This window comes from Antechinus flavipes, chromosome 3, assembly GCF_016432865.1.
Source record: "Antechinus flavipes isolate AdamAnt ecotype Samford, QLD, Australia chromosome 3, AdamAnt_v2, whole genome shotgun sequence".
In the NCBI taxonomy this organism is placed as follows: Eukaryota; Metazoa; Chordata; class Mammalia; order Dasyuromorphia; family Dasyuridae; genus Antechinus; species Antechinus flavipes.
In genome coordinates, this window is record NC_067400.1 from 84,306,026 (window position 1) to 84,328,016 (window position 21,991).

Below are 21,991 nucleotides of genomic sequence, written 5' to 3' on the forward strand. Positions count from 1 at the left end.
TTTTATCCACTTCATCACCTAGCTGTCTCAAAAAAATTAAATTTTTAAAAAGTGTTTAAATTTATACCTAAAGCCCAGAGTACAATTTTAATATTTTTCTTTGACAATTGGTATCACAAAAAAGACTGGTATAGAAACTAATCTTCTGGTCAATCAGAATCTTTCAAGTTTCAGCTCAGGTGCTCCCTCTTCTAAGAAATCTCCCCTCGTATCCCAAGTTATTAGTGTCTTTTCCTTTTCAAATCAATTTGTATTGTGCAAATGTTTGTAGCAATCCTTTTTGTAGTGGCAAGGAGCTGGAAATTGAATGAATGCCCATCTGTTGGGAAATAGCTGAATGAGTTATGATATATTAATATAATGGAATAGCATTGTTCCATAAGAAATGATGAGCAGATTAATTTCAGAAAAGCCTGGAAAGACTTATCTGAACTGCTGCTAAGTGAAGTGAGTAGAACCAAAAGAACATTGTGCACAGTAACAAGATTATGTGATAATCAACTGTGTTGGACTTGGTTCATTTCAACTATAGTGACTCAAGGCAATAGGCAAATTTTAGAAAGTGCCATCTGCATCTAGAGAGGTAACTATGGAGACTGAATGTGGATCAAAGCATAGTATTTTCACCTTTTTATTGGTTTGCTTTTTTTTTTCTTTCTCATGATTTTCCCTTTTGATCTTATTTTTCTTGTACATATGACAAATATAGAAACATGTTTAGAAGAATTGGACATGTTTAACCGATTTCAGATTGTGTACTGTCTTGGAGGGAAGGGAACCTTGGGGGAAGGGGGAAGAGGAAGAAAAATTTGGAACACAAGGTTTTGCAAAGGTAAATGTTGAAAACTATCTTTACATGTATTTGGAAAAACAAATACTTAAAAAAAAAACTAATTTGTATTACATTTATCTATCAAAAAGTATGTTGCATTCTCTCCAGTAAAATATAAATTCACAAGACCTACATCAGTTTGTCTTTGTATCCTCAGTGAATAGAATTCACTGTTTGTTGAATGTTTGTTGAATTAAGGAGTCTCCTTAACACCTAGACTGAAGATCTGACAATATTTCAATTGATCAATGATGGACAGAAGCAGCTACACCCAAAGAAAGAACACTGGGAAATGAATATAAACTGCTTGCATTTTTGTTTTTCTTCCCGGGTTATTTATACCTTCTGAATTCAATTCTTCCTGTGCAACAAGAAAACTGTTTGGTTCTGTACACATATATTGTATCTAGGATATACTGTAACCTATTCAACATGTAAAGGACTGCTTGCCATCAGGGGGAGGGAGTGGAGGGAGGGAGGGGAAAAATCAGAACAGAAGTGAATGCAAGGGATAATGCTGGCATGGGTTCTATCAATAAAAAGTTATTTTAAAAAAAATCATCTTGTAGGCAACTTTGGGATGATAAGGTTTTCTTTTTCTTCCAAATTTAGCTAGGCTAATCTTCAGATGACAAATATATAGTCCACTGCCAAACGCTGATTAAAAATATTGTTAGCTTGTTAGACTGATCAGAACTTGTTGGGGCACAACCTTCAAGTGCTGAGGGTTACACTTTGGTCCCAGAGAATAGATGATTTAAAAAAGCCCCACCAACAATGAAGTATTTCATTGCTTTAAATAAAAGAGAGCTAGATAGCAGATACAAAATAATGCATATGCTGTCAAAGAAGAGAGAGTTAGACCTGGATTGAGGATGATTGGAAATTAAATCTTGCCTTTGACATTCTTTGGCTGTGTGATACTGAACAAGTAATTAGCCTCTCTTTGTTTCAGTTTCCCCATCATAAGATGAGAATGATAATAAAAACATCAGAAAGATGTTGAGATGATCAAATGAAATAAGCAGAAAGATGGATATAGATAGATATAAATATGTAAATTAGGCTATTTCCTGTCATTTTTGCTAAAGTGCTATTCTTTTTATATTGGAAGAGATTACTCTGGAGAAGAGTACATATGGAAATAATTTTTGTATGAAAACAAAAGGTACCAAAATATATTTTAATAAAGAAATGATAAACGTCAGAGGGGATATAGGAAACCTTGGACACTAATGTATTGTTGGTGGAGTTTTGAAATGATCCAATCATTCTGGAAAGCAATTTGGAACAATGCCCAAAATATAAAACTGTGCATACCCTTTGATTCTGCAGTGTCTTTACTGGATCTATATACCAAAGAGATCATAAAAGAGGGGAAAAGACTGACTTATGCAAAAATGTTGGTAGCAGCCCTTTTTGTACTGGCAAGAAATTGATAACTGAGTAAATGTCCATCACTTGAGGAATGTCTAAATGAGTTTTGGTATATCAGTGTAGTAGAATATTATTGTTCTATTGAAAATGATGAGCAGGCTAATTTCCAGAAAAGCCTGGAAAGCCTTGCATGAAAGTAAAGTGAGCAGAACCAAGAAAAAATTGTACACAACAACAACAAGATCATGTGATCAAGCATGTAGACTTTTCAACAGTGAAATGATTCAAGACAATCCCAATAGATTTGTGATGGAAAGAGCCATCTGTATCCAGAGATAGAACTATGAAGACTGAATGTACAACAAAGCATAGTATTTTCACCTTTATTGCTATTGTTTGTTTTCTTGTTTTTTTTTTCTTTCTCATGTTTATTTTCCCTTTTTGTTTTGATTTTTCTTGTGAAATGTGACAAATATGGAAATATGTTTAGAATAATTGCACATGTTTAACCTATCTGGATTGCTTGCTGTCTAGAGAAGTGGGAAGAAGAGGGAAGAAAGAAAGAAAAATTTGGAACATAAAGTTTTTCAAAGGTAAATGTTGAAAAGTATCTTTGCATATATTTGGGGAAATAAACAACTATTAAAATTGTTGAAAAATTAAAAAAAAAAGATCTAACAATATATGTTTTATAGGACTGTATTTGTCACAAAATCATAAAGTGTGAGAATTGAAAGGGACCCTAGGAGCCATCTAGGACCATTCCATCCCATGAAATGAAATCCTGAAATAATGATTGTCCAACTTTTGCTTGAAAACTCCCGAGAAAGAGCCATTTCTCAAGCAGTCCATTTGACTTTTGGACAGTTTTAACTGTGTTTTTTTTTTCTTTTTTTATTAGTGGTGGCATGTGATTTTATTGTATTGTATTTTTAAATTTTCAGTGGCTTCTTATTTTTTCAAATACATGGTTTTCAACATTCCTTTTTGTAAGACTTTGTGTTCAAAAATTTTTTCCCTCTCTCTCTTCCCTCTCCCTCCCCAAGACAGGGAGGGAGCAATCTGATGTAGGTTAAACATGTGCAAAAAAATTTTTTGCTGCCTTATTTAATTATTAATAAAACTTTTTCTTTTCAAAATACATGCAAAGATAGTTTTCAAAATTAATTCTTGCAAAACCTTGTGTTTCAAATTTTTCTCTCTCCCTTCTCCTCATTTCCCTCCCCTAGAAAGCAAGTGATCCAATATAGGTTAAACATATGCAATTCCTCTAAACATATTTCTACATTTATCATACTGCATAAGAAAAATCAGATCAAAAAAGGAAAAAACAATGAGAAAGGAAAAAAACAAGCAAATAACAATTTTAAAAGATGAAAATACTATGTTGTGATCCATATTCAGTCCCCATAGTCCTCCCTGTGGATGCAGAAGGCTCTCTCCGTCACAAATCTATTGGAAATGTTCTGAATCATCTCATTGTTGAAGAGCTAAGTCCATCAGAGTTGATCATCACATAATCTTGTTTCATGTACAAAATTCTTTTGGTTTTATTCACTTCAGTCAGCATCAGTTCATGTAAATCCTTCCAGGCTTTTCTGTGTAATGCCGGAGAAACTGAGGCAGGAGAGAGATTAGAGAGTTTTTAATGTTTTGTTAATGGGAGAGTAAGATTGACTGGAGATGACTCTAGTCTCAAATTATCCAGTCAGACAGAGATAAAGATATACTGGGACCAAGGAATCCATGTTGGTCCCAGGGCTAGAGGAGACTGTCATCTCAAAGAATTCAGCGTCCACCATCCACCCACCAGCCGCCATCCTCCAGCAATGAATGGAGGAACCCCAACTTCTTAAATACCTTTTCTCTAAACAAAGGAAGGGGTAAGAAGTGAGGGAAAACCTCTATCAGGATAGGGAGGCCATAAATCCTAGAAAACCCAGAGACAGGATGTCTGAATACAAAGAAGTAAAGATATCGTGGGGTATCTTGGAATATTTTAGAGGGATATTGTAAATCCTTGAGGACAGAAAAGAGTCAGGAGGTCTATTCTCTTGTTTATCTTGCTAATTTATAACCTGAGAGCAAATAATCCTTAGTTTTACTGGATCAGAGGGGGATTTACAACTAAAGAGATTGAGACAGAACAGTTAAAGGAAACTGAGACAAGGGAACTTGTACAGGGAAACTGAGTCAGGACGGTTAAAGAGAACTGTGGCATAACATCTGAAATCAGCCTGCTCATCATTTCTTATATTCCATTACATGCAAATGCCACAACTTATTCAACCATTCTCCAACTGATGGGTATTCACTCAATTTCCAATTCATTGCCACTAAATGCGCGCTGCTTGCTACAAGCATTTTTTTTTGCACATGTGGGTCCTTTTCCCTTTTTTATGATCTCTTTGGGACATAAACCCAGGAGTAATAATGAACAGCTTTAATTGTTAAGAAATGTTTTCTGACACCAAGCCTAAATGTGTCTCTTTGTTACGTCCTTTTTCTATCAGTTGGGGAATGGCTAAATAAATTACAGTATGTAAATGTTATGAAATATTATTTTTCTATAAGAAATGATCAACAGGATGATTCCAGAAAGTCCTGGAGAAATGTGCGTGAATTGATGTTAAGTGAAGTGAGTAGAACCAGGAGAACATTGTACATAGCAACAAGATTATGCGATGATCAACTCTGATGGATTTGGCTTTTTTGAGCAATGAGGCGATTCAGGCCAATTCCAATAGACTTGTGATGGAGAGAACTATCTGCATTCAAAAAGAGGACTCTGGGAATTGAATGTGAATCACAACATAGATTTTCACCTTTTTTTTGTTGTTTGCTTGCTTTGTTTTTCTCATTTTTTTTCTTTTTGATTTGATTTTTCTTGTGCAGCATGATAATTGTGGAAATACATATAAAGTGCACAAGTTTAACATATAATGGATTACTTACTGTAGGAGAGGGAGAGATGAAAAGGGAGGGAGAAAAATTTGGAAGCAAAGTTTTACAAAGGTGAATGTTGAAAACTAGATTTACATGTATTTTGAAAATAAAAAGCTATTATTAATAAATGTTGATTAAGCATCTACTATCTGCAAGGTACTGGCTTAGCTCTGACTGAACATATAAAGAAAGACAAAAAAGTTTGCCTCCAATGAACTCACAATCTAATGAAGTAGACAACATACAAATAGCTATATACATACAAGATATCTAAAAGACAATTTGAAGGTAATCTCAGAAGGGAAGCAATAGCTTTTAGGGAGAGCAGGAAAATGTGGACTTTTTTTTGGGGGGGAAGGAGGTTAGTTTTTGTTTTCTTTTGTTTTGTTTTACAAAAGGTGGAATTTTTAGTTGAAACTTGAAAAAAGACAGGAAGTACTGACAAAGAGGAAGAGAATTCCAATCATGAGGGACAGTCAGTGAAAATTCATAGTCAGGAAATAGGTGTGTTGTTTAAGTAACTGTAAGGAAGCTATTGTCACTGGATTACAAGATATGTGGTGGTTATGAGAGGTGGAATAAAATATTAAGACTAGAAAGGTAGAAGGTCAGGTAATAAAGAAGTATAAAAAGCCAATCAGAGAATTTTATTTGATCCTAGAATCAATAGGAAGTCCCTGGAGATTATTGATTGGAAATAGAGGGGCATGGTAAAACATGAATTTTAAGAAGATCACCTAAACAGCTGAGTAGAGAATAGCTTGTAGTGGGGAAAGACTGGAGGAAGGAAATATGTATTTTATATATTTTTTCCTCAAGATTTCAGCTTTCCTGAACTTCTTAGCTTTTAACCTGTTTAACTAAATTAAATTTTTTTCTATTACATTTCATAGTTAATAGATTTTTTTCTACCTCCATGTACCTCATCCATTAAAAAGGGAAGAAATACATTACATATGAATTCATATTAGCTCTGCTTCCCCTCCCAAAAAAAAGGCAAGGCATTAAAAAGAGAACAAAAATGCTTAAGTCTGCACTCTCATTTCATCAGTTCTCTGTCTGAAGGTAGATACCATTTTCCCCTTCACAGTTACTAAGTCTTTCATAAAAGATTATCTTTACAATATTGCTGTTACTATATACATTGTTCCTCTTATTCTATTAATTTTACTTTAGATTAGTGCATATAAATTTTACTATATTTTTTCTAAATCATCCTTTTCATTTCCTACAGTACAATAATAGTACATCATATTCGTAAATTGTTAAGCCATTCCCCAATCTATGAGCATCCCATTTCCAATACTTTGCCACTGCAAAAAAATCTGTTATTAATATTTTTGTACATATAGTCCCTTTTCCTATTTTTTTTCCTCTTTAAATACCTAGAAGCCCTATTTCTGGGTCAAAGAGTATGCCTAATTCTATACTTCTTTGGGCACAGTCTCAAAGTGTACCAGAATTGGTTGTACCAATTCACAGTATATATTAAACTATTTTCCCACACCCCCTCTAGCATTTGCAGTTTCCTTTTCTGTCATCTTAGCCAATCTGATAGGCATAACATAATACTTCAGAGTTGTTTTAATTTAAATCTTTCTAATTATTGATGATTTAGAGAATTTTTTCATATGACTTGATAAATTGGATTTCTTCCTCTGAAAACTTGCTACTCATATCCCTTGACTTTTTGTTATTGTCATGGGAAATGGCTTTTATTCTATACATACTTATTAGCTCTGTTTTCTATATATTTTAGACATGAGATCTTTATCAGAGGAACTTGTTGCAAAAGTTTCTTTTTCTCCTAAATTTCCTGCTGTTCTTCCAATTTTGGCTGCATTGGTTTTGTTTGTATAAAACCTTTTTTTAAAATTTTATATAAATAAAAGCATTTTATCTTTTATTTGGTCATGATCTCTCCCTCAACTATAGATTTGACAGGTAATTTCTTACATAATCCACTATCCCACTTATGATATCAATTTTTATTTCTAAATTTTTTACACATCTTATCTTGTTATACAGTGTAAGAACTTGATCCGTGTCTAGTTTCTTCCAGGTTATTTTCCACTTCCTAGGAATTTTTGTTAAATAGTGAGTTCTTGCCCCAATAGCTGGCATCCTTTGGTTTATCAAACATGGACTACCATACTCATTTACTTCTGTATATTGTGAATCTAATTTTTTCCACTGATCAACCACTCTTTTTTTTAACCATTATCAGACTGCTTTGATTACAACTTTGTGGTATAATATAAATCTAGTACTGCTAGGCCGCCTTCACATTTTTATTTCATTGATTCCCTTTTAACCTTTTGTTCTTCCAGATCAATTTTGTTATGTTTTTCTAGCTCTATAAAATAATTCTTTGGTAGTTTGATTGATATGACCCCAAAATACAAATTAATTTGGGTAGTATTATTATCTTCTTATATTGGCCTTTCCTACTCATGAGTAATTAATGTTTCTCCAATTATTTAAATCTGTCTTTATTTTCATGAAAGTTGTTTTGTAATGGTGTTCACACATGGTTCCTGTGTGTATTTTGGCACATAAACTTCCAAGTATTTTATACTGTCTGCTTTTGAGCCTTTTAAATGGAATTTCTTTCTCTTCCTGTTTGGTTTTGTTGAATATATATAAAAATGCTAATGATTTTTGTGGGTGTATCTTATATCCTGCAACTTTGCTGATGTTGGTGTTTTGACTAGTTTTTTAGTTGGTTAAGTAAACATAACTTCTGCAAAGTGATAGTTTTGTTTCCTCATTGCCTATGCTTATTCTTTCAATTTTTCTTCTTGACTTATTGTTGTAGATAACACTTCTAGTACAATATTAAATAGTAATAGTAATAGTAATAAAGAACACCCTTGCTACATCCTTGAACTTACTGGAAACATTCTTGTTTATACCCCCCTTACAGATAATACTTGCTCTTGGTTTTATATAAATACTACTTATAATTTTAAGAAAAGTTTCATTTACTTTCTAGTGTATTTAATAAGAATAAGTGTTGTATTTTTTCAATATCTTTTTTTCTGAATTAATTGAAATAATCACAATTTTTTTGTTTTTGTTGTTGATATAGTAAATTAATATTACATTTTTCTAATATTGAACCAGTTCTTCATTTCTGGTATAAATATAGTCTGGTCATAGTATATATATTTGTGATATCTTGCTCTAATCTCTCTATTAATGTTTAATTATTTTTTTTTGTATCATCATTCATTATGGAAAGCTTTCTTTCTCTGTTTTGATTCTTCCTGTTGTAGGCATCAAAACCATATTTTTAATCATAAAAGGAAATATGATAAGACTCCTTCGTTACTTATTTTTTCCAGTTTATATGCTATTAGAATTACTTGTTCAATGAATATTTGTAGAATTCACCTGTAAATCCACCTGGTCCTAGGATTTTTGTGTGTTTGAGACAATTGGAGTAAAGTGAGTTGCCCAGGGTCACACACAGCTAGGAAATGTTAAGTCTGAGGCCTGAATTTGAATTCACGTTCTTCTGGCCAGTACTTTTATCTACTGTACCATCTAGCTGCCTCTAGGAATTTTTTATCTTAAAGAGATCCTTTATGATTTGTTTACTTGCATTTTCTTTTTTAATATCTATTTGTAAGGAGTTATATGCTTCTTCCATTCCATCAAGTCTATTTTTTAAGGAGTTTTCTTCAGATAATTTCTGGTTTTCCTTTTCTATACTCTCCTGCAAAGATTTCATTTCCTTTCCCCATTTTTCGTCTCTCTTTTAAGATTCTTTTTTGGATCCTTCCAGGATAGCCTTGTGAAACAGGACCAACTCATATCCCTTTGGGGTTTTATTTGGAGCTGATTTGCCTTTAGGATCCTTAGGGTTTGAGGTCTATTCTCTTTCTCCATAAAAGCTGTCAAGAGTTCTTTTTGCTCATTTTTTAAATAAAAGTTGAGGTCTTCTCTTAAAGCAAAGAGGTGACTGCTGCTTTAGTTTGCCCTGGGATGGTGATGCTGACTGATTTCTGGTGCTGAGTAGATGTGGCCAGGTCTCACATTATTTGGGGCTCAGTGGCTCACAGTTTGCCTTTTGTATTTGCTTTTGGGTGTCTTACAGCAAATCTGCTGAACCACCAACTTGCAACTAGAACAGAATAGCCAAAGAGCCTCACAGTAGAGTCCCTAGTGCACTGATGCTAAGTTCTGGCTTCCTGCTCCAGCTCTTTGCCCTGGGCTTCCTGCTCTGTGGTCTAGGCTCAGCAGCCTCTCCCCCTGCCTGATTGGAAAATTTTTTCAGAAGTTTTTTCAAAATATCATCTTCTAGAAATTTGTTGTACTCCAAATATTTGGGTTCTGTTACCTCAAAAACAGTTCAGAGGCTTAATCTGCTGTTGATTTAAGGCAAATTTGGAGGAGGTCACTTAGAGATGTGTCTTCTCACCACTATCTTGGCTCTGCCCTCCCTTACATTTTCTAAGATAGGGTTTTTAAAAGTATTCTATTTCACCTTCTATTAATCTGAGCAATTTATATTTTTTAAGTTATTCATCCTTTTCTTTTAGATTGTCAATTTTATAGACATATGATACTAATATTGCTCTTATTTCATGTTTATTGGCTTTATATTTCTCTTTCCATTTTTGATCCTGGTTTGGTTTTTTCTTTCTTTTTAAAAATCAAATTATCTGTTTCATTGTTATTATTGTTTTCTTTAAAACTAGCTTCTAATTTTACTTATTAGCTCATTAATTTTTTTCTTTTGGTTTTATTAATCTCACCTTTTATTTTCAGGATTTCTCTCGGTGTTTAATTGGTAGATTTAAACTTGTTTTTTTAGTTCTTTTTCATTTTTCTAAAGTTGTATGTCTTATTCATTGATATGTCACTCCTCTCTTTTATTGATGTAAGCTTTTGTAGATATAAATTTTCTCGTAAGTACTACTTTGGCTGCATCCCACAAATTTTGTCTGGTCTCATTGTTGTCATTACCTTAAATTATAATGACTGTTTCTATTATTTGTTCTTGGAACCATTCATTCTTTAGGATTAGGTAGGTTATTTAGCTTCCATAAGGTCAGATACAGTATCAACTCCTTATTCTTAAAAATCATGACTCTCAGTGCAGCCTTAGATCTAATTAGTATTTTTGGCTGTCCGATCATCCTACTCTATTAAATCATTGAGCTTTTGTTCCATTTAAAACTTTCAGAACATTTATCTATACATAACTCCCCCATTTTGTAGGTGTGAGTGGATTTTTTATTTATCCAAATATAAGACTTTAACTTTATCCTTACTATAATTTCATTTTATTAATTCAGTCCAATCCTTTACCTTGTCAAAATTCTTTTATATCCCAAATGTCACTCAGTATATTATGTATCCCTTCCAGCTTTGTATCACCTGCAAACTGGATGAATATTCATCTTGTATTTATATATATAGTCCTTAGTAAGATCCTTAAATAGCACAAATTCAATCTTTGTACTTTGAGAATATATCAATGACAAATTCAGGCCAGATTAACATTGAACTCTGAGTGTGGACATCCAATCAGATGCTCAATTATGGTCCATGATATCATAGTCCTCTTTAAAAACAAAGGAAAACAACAACCTTTATGAGTAGGAGGAGAAGCTGGAGATCTAAGTGGAAGTGGCCAGTTGGGACACACAGCTAGCTAGCTAGCTGTTTATCTTTTTTTCTTTTTTCTTTCTTTTCTTTTTTTCTTTCTTTTTTCTTCTTTTCTTCCTTCTTTCCTTCCTTCCTTCCTTCCTTCTTTCCTTCCTTCCTTCCTTCCTTGCCTTCTTTTCCCACCTTCCTCTTCCCCTCTTTCCTCCCTCTCTGTCTTTCTTTCTTAGAAAGGCCAAGATATCCCACTGCTTGCAAGGTCATCTCCTGTCATCCTGATCTATATCTGGCTACTGGACCAAAATGGCATAAGAAGAGAAAGTGAGGCTGGTGATTTTGCAAAGCTCTTCCTCATTTAAATCCAATTATTTGCATGTCATAGCATCACCTCCCCAGTGTTGTGCTCCTTTTTGAAAACAAAGGACAAACAGCCACAATGACAATTTCTATGGCTTCAAAAAATTTTTGTTGAATGTAATTTGTATTGCATTAAGGTCAGAAGAAGATGCATTTAATATTTCTGCTTTTCTGCATTTGTTTGTGAGATTTTTAACACCTTAAAACATGACCAATTTTTATAAAAGTGCCAGCTGAAAAAAAAAGATATATTCCATTCTATTTCCATTCAATATTCTCTAGAGGTCTATCTAACTTTTCTGAAATTTTATTCGTCTTCTTAAGTTCTTTCTTGTTTATTTTTTGGTTAACTTTTATCTAGGTCTAAAAGGGATAAATTGATATCCTAAACTTATATACTTTCACTATTTCCTGTCTCTCATTTCTTTTCCTAATTTTTCTTCTACTGTTCTTATTTGGCTTTTTTTTCCCTGAGGCATTTATAGTCAGGTGACTTGCCCAGGGTCACACAGCTAGGAAGTGTTAAGTGTCTGAGATCAGATTTGAACTCAGATCCTCTTGACTTCAGGCCTGGTTATCTATCCATTGTACTACCTAGCTACCCCCTTGACTTAATTTTTTTTTTTTTTACTTTTAAAAACCTTTTCAACTCATAAATAATTCTTATTGGTTTTTCTATTGTTGCTTTTTGGGGATCCAATCTTCATTTTACTTTGAGGCTTTGCTTATAGATGTTTTCATGTCATTGTCTTCTGAGTTTGTCTCTTGAATTTGGCCATTACCATAGTAGCTTTTTATGATCAGATTCTTTTTGTTTGTTTGTTTGTTTGCTCATTATTCAAGCCTACTTTTTGAGTTTGAACTTTATGTTAGAGTTGGGCTCTACTCACTTCTGAGAGGGATGACTTAACTTTGCTTTCACAACTCAGTCTAAGAGATTAAATTCTCCATGCTTCCAATTTGGTGTAATCTGGAAAAAAGGTTTGTTCATTGCCCTCTTCATCTGCACTCTGCTCTCCTCCTACTCTGATCCCTGCTCCGTTTTAATCACAAGTATTCCTCTCTTCCCTGGAACTACAAGCTGAAACTAGACAACAGAACTGGGCAACAGAAATGCCAGATAGTACCCATTCCTGCTTCCAAAAGCAGTAGAGGGTCCCTTAGAATTTCTTTCTGCCCAGATATTGTCTCATTGTCCCTGAACACTAAGTAGCCACCTACTATTACTGTGTTCTGCTAGGCTTCTGTCCATCCTGGCTGTCCCACACTCTCAATGTCTGCAGACAGAAGATCTTCCAAAGCTATTCTGGACCAAAAAAATGACTTATTGTGACTTTTTCCTGGCTTTTCTGTACAAAATTCAGTTTGGTACATTTTCTAGGTAATTATGGAAAAGGTTTGAGGGAAGCTGAGCAATGTTGCTGACTTCTCATTTTGCCATCTTAACTCTATCCTTCAACAAAATTTTTTATACAGTTTTATCTTGTTGCAGGCACATCAACTTTATAACCTAGAAAATCTTTCTGTCCTTTCGTCCTAGACACAGAAAACAATCCAAAGAACAGGTTCCAAATAAAATTTCATTAAAAAGAATGCTTTTTCAAAAATATTATGAATAAAATAAAATTGAATTTTAAAAAGAATGTTTTTCACTTACACCAAATTCTACAATACATTCTAAATAGATATGCAATCTTAATATTAAAGATCAAACTATTTTTAAAAATTAGAAGAGAAACAGATCATCTGTTTCTCACAAGTATAAGTAGGAATGTATCCCTAGCCAAACAAGAAATAGAAACAATTACAAAAGATAAAATAAATTGATTACTTGAAACTGAAAAGTTCTACATGCATTGTTGGCAGAATTGTGAAATCATCTAACTATTCTGTACAGCAATTTGAAATTATGCCCAAAGGGCTATAAGACTGTGCATATCCTACGGCAACATATCCAACATATAAAGGACTGCTTGCCATCTAGGGGAAGGGGTGGAGGGAGGGAGGGGAAAAAAATCGGAACAGAAACGAGTGCAAGGGATAATGTTGTAAAAAAATTACCCTGGCATGGATTCTGTCAATATAAAGTAATTATTAAATAAAAATGAAAAAAAAAATTAAAAAATAAAAAGACATTGATGAGTTCATTCATACACTGATTAAGATAACTTAGTTACAAAAAGAGACAGTTACCACTTTTATGTCACAATGCGTTCCTATAAACCACACCATAAAATATTGTGATTTGCCCACAGTAACAATGCAATTGGGGAAATATTTCAGCGTGAGAACTCTGTACTAAGTAAATAAAAGATATGATTAACAATGTATCATAAGTGTAATTATGCAACTATAATTTACTATGATAATTTCAAATGGCAAAATTAAAATTACAAATTTTACAAAACATTCACAAACCATACATATTGATAATAGAACATTTTCCAACAGGCTATAATGAAAACATATATAATACAATCCTGTTAAAGATTTGGCTAAAATTAATGAGAACTACTTATTTTTATACTTCAACAGCTATAATATTAAATGTTTAATTAATAAACTTTTTTTTAACAACTTAGAAAAAAAAAAAAAAAAGACTGTGCATATCCTTTGCTCCAGCACTGTCACTACTGGGTCTATATTCCAAAGAGATCATAGAAGAGGGAAAAGGACCTATATGTGCAAAAATGTTTGTGGCAGCTCTCTTTGTAGTAATAAGGAACTGGAGACTGACAGACTGCCCATCAGTGGGGAATGGCTAGATAAATTATGCTATATAAATGTAATGGAATACATTGTTCTAAAAAAAATGATGAGCAGGCTGATTTCAAAGAAGGCTGGCAAGACATACATGAACTGATGCTGAGTAAAGTGAGCAGAACCAGGAGAATATCGTACACAGTAACAACAAGATTGTATAATGATTGTGATGATCAACTGTGGATTTGGATCTTCTCAACAATGTGGTAATTCAAGGCAATTCCAATAGATTTGGGGTGGCAAATGCCAATTCCAATCAGAAAGAGAACTATGGAAACTGAACATAGATTGAAGCATAGTATTTTCACCTTTTGGGGGTTTTTTCTTTCTCTTTTTTTTCCCTTTTTGGTCTTATTTTTCTTACACAACATGACAAATATGGAAATATGTTTAAAAGGATTGCACATATTTAATCTATATCAAAGTGCTTGCTATCTTGGGGAGAAGGGACGTAAATAAGATAGGGGAAAAAATTTGGAACACAAAATTTTACAAAAATGAATGTTAAAAACTATCTTTGTGGTAAGAAGCTGAAAATGAGATAGAAATAAGATACAGACAAAACTGCTATGTTTACAGAGAAAGATTAAACATAATACTGTAATTTTGCACATTGAGTATCCCCCTCCTCAAGTAAAAGTTTTCTGAAGGAAAAAAAAAAACTATCTTTAAAGTATTTGGAAAATTTAAATACTAGTTTTTAAAAAAGGAAAGAAAAGAGGTACCATGGACAGTGGGCATGACTGAGGTAGATTCAAGATTGAAAATATAAAATAAAATATATCAATAAAATCAAATTAAAATTTAAAAAAGAAACTGAAAATTTCTGCACAAACAATAGTAATGAGGTGTGATAAGAAGGGGAGTAGTCAATTAGGAAAAAAATACTTTGCATCAATTTCTCTGATAAGGGTTTGGTATCCAAGATATATAAGCAATTATTAAATATATACAAGACTATTAGCCATTTCCCAACAGATAAATGGCTAAAGAATGTGGATAGTTCTCAAAAGAATTGAAAAGTATTCACAACACATCTAGCCATTCTGGAGAGCAATTTGGAACTATGCTCAAAAAGTTATCAAACTGTGCATACCCTTTGATCCAGCAGTGTTTTTACTGGGCTTATACCCCAAAGAGATACTAAAAAAGGGAAAGGGACCTATATGTGCCAAAATGTTTGTGGCAGCCCTGTTTGTAGTGGCTAGAAGCTGGAAAATGAATGGATGCCCATCAATTGGAGAATGGTTGAGTAAATTGTGGTATATGAATGTTATGGAATATTATTGTTCTGTAAAGAATGACCAGCAGGATGAATACAGAGAGAACTGGCGAGACTTACATGAACTGTTGCTGAGTGAAATGAGCAGAACCAGGAGATCATTATATACCTCAACAACGATACTGTTTAAGGATGTATTCTGATGGAAGTGGATCTCTTCGATAAAGAGAGCTAATTCAGTTTCAATTGATCAAAGATGGGCAGAAGCAGCTACCCCCAAAGAAAGAACAGTGGAAGATGAATATAAACTGCTTGCATTTTTGTTTTTCTTCCCAGGCTATTTATACATCCTAAATTCAATTCTCCCTGTGCAACAAGAAAACTGTTTGGTTCTGCACATATATATTGTATCCAGGATATACTGTAACCTATTCAACATGTAAAGGATTGATTGCCATCTGGGGGAGGGGGTGGAGGGAGGGAGGGGAAAAATCGGAACAGAAGTGAATGCAAGGGATAATGTTGTAAAAAATTACCCTGGCATGAGTTCTATCAATAAAAAGTTATTAAAAAAAAAAAAGAAAAAAGAAAAGTATTCACAGACACATTAAAAAAAAATCTGTAAATCACTAATAATGAAAGAAATGCATGTCAAAATAACCCTGAGGTCACACCTTTTAAAAATGATCAAAAATGTCAATGTCCAATATTAAAAAAAAATAGTGAAGAGATTGGCAACACAAATACATTGTTGATAGAACTATGAAAAGTATATCCCTTTTGGAAAGTAGCTTGGAATTATGTAAATGAAGTTCCTAAAATGTTTATACTCTTTGAACTAGATACTCCATTATTCGGTTCATATCCCAAGAAGTCAATAAGAAAAAAGTCTCTTATACAAGCATTCTTGCTTAGGTAAAGAATTCTGAAAGAAATCCACATTTTTCAAAAATACCTGTGTTATCTTTATTGTACAGTAAGTACTGCTTCTTCTCACTTGCCTCTCAATTCTGCATTTGCAGTTCCTCCCCCAATAGAAAAAAACTCCAAAACCTCCAAGTGAGAACAGAGGAACATACACAGAGAGAGAACACAACCATTAGCAGATGGCCAGAGAGGAAACCTTTGTCCTGCTATTTTCCTGTTTTCCATCAGTCTGGCTGGAGTACTGGATCTGTCCCAGCCTATGTGGCTCTGTCCCTATGTACTCTCCTGTGTGTGAAACATGTATAGTCCCCAATAGCTTTTTCTACCTGCTTTTCCTCTTGTGCTCACTTCTTTTTTTAAATTTTTAATAATACCTTTTAATTTTCAAAACACATGCAAAGATAGTTTTCAGCATTCACCCTTGCAAAACTTTGTGTTTTAAAGTTTTCTCCCTCCCTTTCCCTGACCCCCTTCCTTAGAGAGTGAATAAACTAATATAGATTAAACATGTGCAATTCTTCTAAACATATTTCCACATTTATCATACTGCACAAGAAAAGTCAAAAAGGAAAAAATGAGAAAGAAAAAAAAACAAGCAAACAAAAAAGTTGAAAATATTATATTATGATCCACATTCAGTCCCTATAGTCCTTTTTTTGGATGCAGATGGATCTCTCCATCGCAAATTTATTGGAATTGGCCTGCATCACTTCATTATTGAAAACAACCAAATCCATCAGAATTGATCATCACATAATCTTGTTGCTGTGTATAATGTTCTTTTGGTTCTACTCACTTCACTTAGCATCAATTCATATAAGTCTCTCCAGGCCTTTCTGAAATCTTCCTGTTGATCATTTCTTATAGAACAATAATATTCCATTATATTCATATACTATAACTTATTCAGCAATTCCCCAACTGATGGGCATCCACTCAGTTTCCAGTTCCTTGTCACTACAAAAAGGGTTGCTACAAACATTTTTGCATATGTGAGTCTTTTTCCCTTTAATTATCTCTTTGGGATACAGACCCAATAGAGACATGCTGACTTCTCATAAACCCTTGTGCTAGCCCCACTTCCTGTTTCTCTCACTTCCCCATGTGAAGAGGGGGAAATTTCATATTATATAAAAACTGCCATTTACCTAAAGAGAGAGAATCTGTATTCTATATATTTATAGCAATACTTTTTAGGATAGCTAAGAATTAAAATCAAAGTGGATCCCTATCAATTGTAAAGTAGTCAATTTATGGTATATGAATATAATGTAATGTTAATGTTCAATAAAAAATTATATGAATTATGAATATACAGAAGCATGGAAAGATCTATATGAAAGGATGTAGAGCGAAAAAGACAGAACTAAGGAAACAATATACACAATAGCTACAACACGCAAACTGAAAGAACGATGATATACCAGAAAAATCAACATAAATATAACAAACTTATAAAGGTCAAATAGAGCATTGGTCCTGGAATTAGGAGAACATGAGTTCAAATTTGACCTCAAACTCTTGACACTCCCTATCTGTGTGACCCTTGCCAAGTCACTTAACCTAGATTGCCTTAGCAAGAATAAAAAACAAATAGGACTCAAATGAAGAGATATGACACTTCCAACCTATCCTTTTGAGGAGATGGAAGATGTATACATTGCACATCTTTTCTTCAGACTTTTTAAATGTATCTATCAGTTTTGCTGGGGCAGCTAGGTATCACATTGCCAGGCCTGGAATTAGAAAATTGCATCTTGCTGGATTCATATCTAGTCCCAGACATTTAGTATTGGACAGGCCACTTAACCAGATTTGCCTCAGTATTCGGTAAAATGAGCTGGAGACGGATATGAATTGCAATATCTTTGACAAAGAAATTCCAAATGAGGTCATGAAAAGTCAGCAAAACAGTTTTGCTGATTTTTTTTCCTCTATAAAAAATATTATTGTCTCATGGGATGGCTCTCAGGGAAAGATTATTGAATGGGATTCATGAGATATCAAGGTATGAGAAATAGAAAAAAAGTCATTTTTTTATTAAAATAATTTTTGGGGTGGGAGGAAGGGAAGGAAAAATGTTGGAACACAAGTTTTTGCAGGGGTAAATGTTGAAAATTATCCATACATACATTTTGAAAATGAAAAGCTTTAATTAAAAAATATATATTTTCTCCTGAAATAAAACTTGTAATTACAATAACCAAGCTTAGCTGTAGACGAGACCAAGAGATGCACTTCCCTCCCTTCTTAGCAATGGAGGAAGACTCTTGTTATGGAACACTTTATAATAACATCAAATTTTTTCCATGTCACTTAGTTTTGTTGAACTTCTGCCCACCCTCCTTATTATATGGGATGGTTTTCTGGGAGGTGAATGTGTGGGGAGAAAGGTATACAAAGATCCGGTTGTAAAGGTAGGTAGTGCAAAAAAAAAAAATGATATAAATTTTTTTTAATTTTAAAAAGCAAACAAAATGCATATTCCTCACAATTCTTCAAGGTATATGTTAATGGTGGTATTGTCCCCACTTTACAAAAGAAAAAAAAGAGGCCCAAGGTAACTATGACTCAATTTCCTCATCTTTAAAAAAGACGAATTAAGGAGTGTTGAATAAGCTAGAATGATTTTTAAGGTCCCTTCCAGCTATCAGCCCTATAAAAACTATTTGGAAGTAGCAACTTTGAGATGTTTTCCTCTGAAGAGAAAACTGATCAACTTAGAAAGCTCAACAAACATGAATGGGACCCACCTCACTCCGGATAAAAAGCCCAATATCAGGAACCCAGTTAAAAAATAATAAAGAATAATCTTTGGTCTCTCTCCTCTCTCTGCACAGAATTATTTTTCTTCAACAACCAATTCTTTGAAAATGAAACCACATAAACGCACCAGCTCCCAGGACTATTTAAAGGGAAAATGCAAAGTTTTAGATATCTGCATATTAGTCATGAATTTCACTGTTAAACAAAAGAAAGGCTTAAACTTTAGAGTACTAACGAACTTTAGAGTACTAAACTAGAATACTAGTGGGGCTAAAAGGAAAGCAAAGACCAGGGCCGGAAATAAACTTCCTCTTTCTATCAGGACAAAAAGTCACTGGGACTTCCCAAGCGTAGGATGTCTCAATCCTGTTCCCGTCTCTTTTTTCTCCCTTCCAGGTCCAGCCAGAAGCTGGGTCCGGGACTCTGTCAGAAAAAGGCCTAACAAAATAAAGATTTAAACATATAACAACTCACCTATGAGTCAGTTGAGATCCATCTGTCAACAGTTTGCCCTCCTGTCTCTCAAGGACACACGAGAAGGGGGCGTGTTTACAACATTAGGGAAAGAGAATTTAAGGAAGAATGTAGGCGTAAGTAACTCACCCTCAAAGCTGAGGCTCCAGAATCCTAAAGGAGAAGTGAGGTTCGGATCAGTGGGCTATTTGATCCATGTTGAGTCCAAGAGGGTGCCTCCTGCGCCCACTCCTCAGAACTTGGACAGCGACATTTTACTAGAATTTTCACACTTTGCCTTCCAAAGAGCCTTCCCGGATCCTGGTGGTAAAAACGTCTATCCCAGAGCTGCAAAGATTGCTGAGCAGGACTCATCCAAACTTGCAGATTCAGTCGCCGATCAGAGATTTTGTTCAGGCCCAGAACTAGTGTTCCGTTGTTGGTGTCCAAACTTGGAGGTCTCTTGTGATTAGAAGGTTTTAACACAGTAGCTAGTTCAAAGTTGTAAGGATTGATGTTAACACAAAAGAAATCAATAAAAGTTATTTTTAAAAAAGCCATGGGATTTTGAGCTGGAAAAGTCCCTAAAGGTTCTGTGTTGCTTATTCCCTGTGTGACCGTAGGTAAGTCACGGGTCTCAGTTTCCTCATCTGAAAAAAGATGAGATCGAACTCGCTGATCTGTAAGGTTCCTTTGAGTTCTAAATCTGGGGTCCTCTGAACATGCCATCTTATAAATTTTCGCTCCTTTTACAAAGGAATAACACAAAGCCCTATGTGTTATAAATATTACTAGCTACCTTTATTCCAGTTAAAGAGACAAGAGTGGACTTTGGGGCAAAGGGGACAGTTGGGACTAGATGTGTGCAGTAATGGAAGGAGCTTTGGGAAAGTAGAATCACAGGACTTTTGTTCCAACTCCCCTCTGACTTCTGAGTAATAAGTGACTCACTTAACTGCTTCTCTTCTATAAAATTAAGCAATCTGCAGTCCGTTCCTGTTCTAACTCTTAAGATCTATGCAGGAACAAAGCCTGTAGAGCTGTTTCATTATTCATACACCACTGTAATACTCCACCCACTCAACCCTGTGCACAAGTGAAAAGTCTAGCTTCAAGATGGTTTTCTAATGGAAAGCTGGGGGACGTTTTACTGTGAAAAGGTCAAAATTTTCCCCCATTTAAAATTTTTTTTCCTCAAATTCATCAAAATGGAATTTTTCTTTCTTTTTTTTTTTTTTGTATTGTTAAAGCCATTTTGTGTTGAGCCACAACAATGCATATATTATGGAAATATAGACTTATCTTTATTTGAAGTCTCTGATGAATTGATTTCCATTACTGTTTTTCCTGTTTGTTTGACTTCGGGCAAGTCACTCCTCTGGACTTTCCTTTCCTCATTTATAAAATGTCAGGACTGGATTAGATAGTTGTTGAGATCCTTTCCAATCCATGATCCAAGAGTTAGGTTTGAGTGAAATGGGAAACTGAGGACTTCTCAGAATAACTGTAGGAAATTCAAAACTCAGCACCAAGGATCTATTAATCAGATCTTTATTTTGTTGGGCCTTTTTTTCTGACAGGGTCCTGGACCCAGCTTCTGGCTGGACCTGGAAGGGAGAAAAGACAAGAACAGAATTGAGACATCCTATGCTTGGGAGGTCCCAATGATTTCTTGTCCTGATAGAAAGAGGGAGTTTATTTCCCTCCCTGGTCTTTGCTTTCCTTTTAGCCCCACTGAAATATGGGCTAGTACTCTAAAGTTTAAGTCATTCTTTTGTTTAACAGTGAAATTCATGACTAGTGTGAAGATATCTAAAACTTTGCAGTTTCCATTTAAATAGCTGGTGGGGTCTTGGGAAGAAGAGCATAAAACTTGCTCTTTTAGCAGGAATACCTGAAATAACCTCGTGGACCTTTACTTAACTGCTTAGAGAAAATCACGACTAATTATTTAATGGCCTGGAGATATTCAAAAAATCTCCAAACTATCTCTATTTGTTGGTTGAGGAAGCCTGAGGTAAACTAAATCTCCTTGGTTATTCTAGAAACCTTCTAACTTCTCTAATTTAATGGATTACTTACCTCTAAATAAATCTCCTAATTGTGAAGGATTATGTGGTTTCTCATAAAATTATTAACTAAGGTACATTGGACCTATAACCTAAATTTAGTTTATGAAAGTCTGATGGGTTTGGGAAAATTAAATTCTTGGTACAAACCTTATAATAGAATGTTCATACTAGCTCAAGTAAGCATTGTAAACCTTGTAAAAGTGACCACCATAAACTTAGGTAAACATATCTGCTATAAGTCAACTATATCTGCCTGACTAGAATTTAGGAAACCCAGGCTACTTCCACTTGAGCAAGCATTGAGCAAGGTAGTGAAAATTAACTGGATAAGAAGAGTGGATTCTTGTGGTTTATGACTATACAATCGCTCTTAACTTCTGGGAAATCAGCCTCCTCTCTCTGGAGAACTCAGTGAGCAGATTACCTGCTTATCGGGAGATTCTAATTAAGCTTCTGTTCTTCACTTTGAGAAATCTCTGAATAGTCATTTTGAGTTAGGACTTGCAGTAACATGCAGGTTTGACTTTTTCCTAACTCGGAGCCTTCCTAACTATGTAATCCTGAACAAGTCAGTTAATAGCTATGAGCCTTAATATGCTCACCTGAAAAATGAGGATGAACCTCTTTCACAGAAGTTATGAGGAGGTTCTGTGAGATCCT

At 34.3% G+C, this 21,991-nt stretch overlaps 1 protein-coding gene across 2 annotated transcripts in view; it reads right to left on the reverse strand.

Moving 5' to 3' along the window:
* CFLAR (CASP8 and FADD like apoptosis regulator) overlaps positions 1 to 20,755 on the reverse strand; it is an 81,606-nt gene extending 60,851 nt beyond the window's left edge. The window contains exon 1 of one of the 2 annotated variants that reach the window (XM_051983794.1): positions 19,410 to 20,755. The gene's annotated coding sequence lies outside the window, so the exon portion shown is untranslated. The other variant, XM_051983796.1, reaches the window with a different exon arrangement.
* Between the last annotated feature and the right edge of the window lie 1,236 nt (positions 20,756 to 21,991).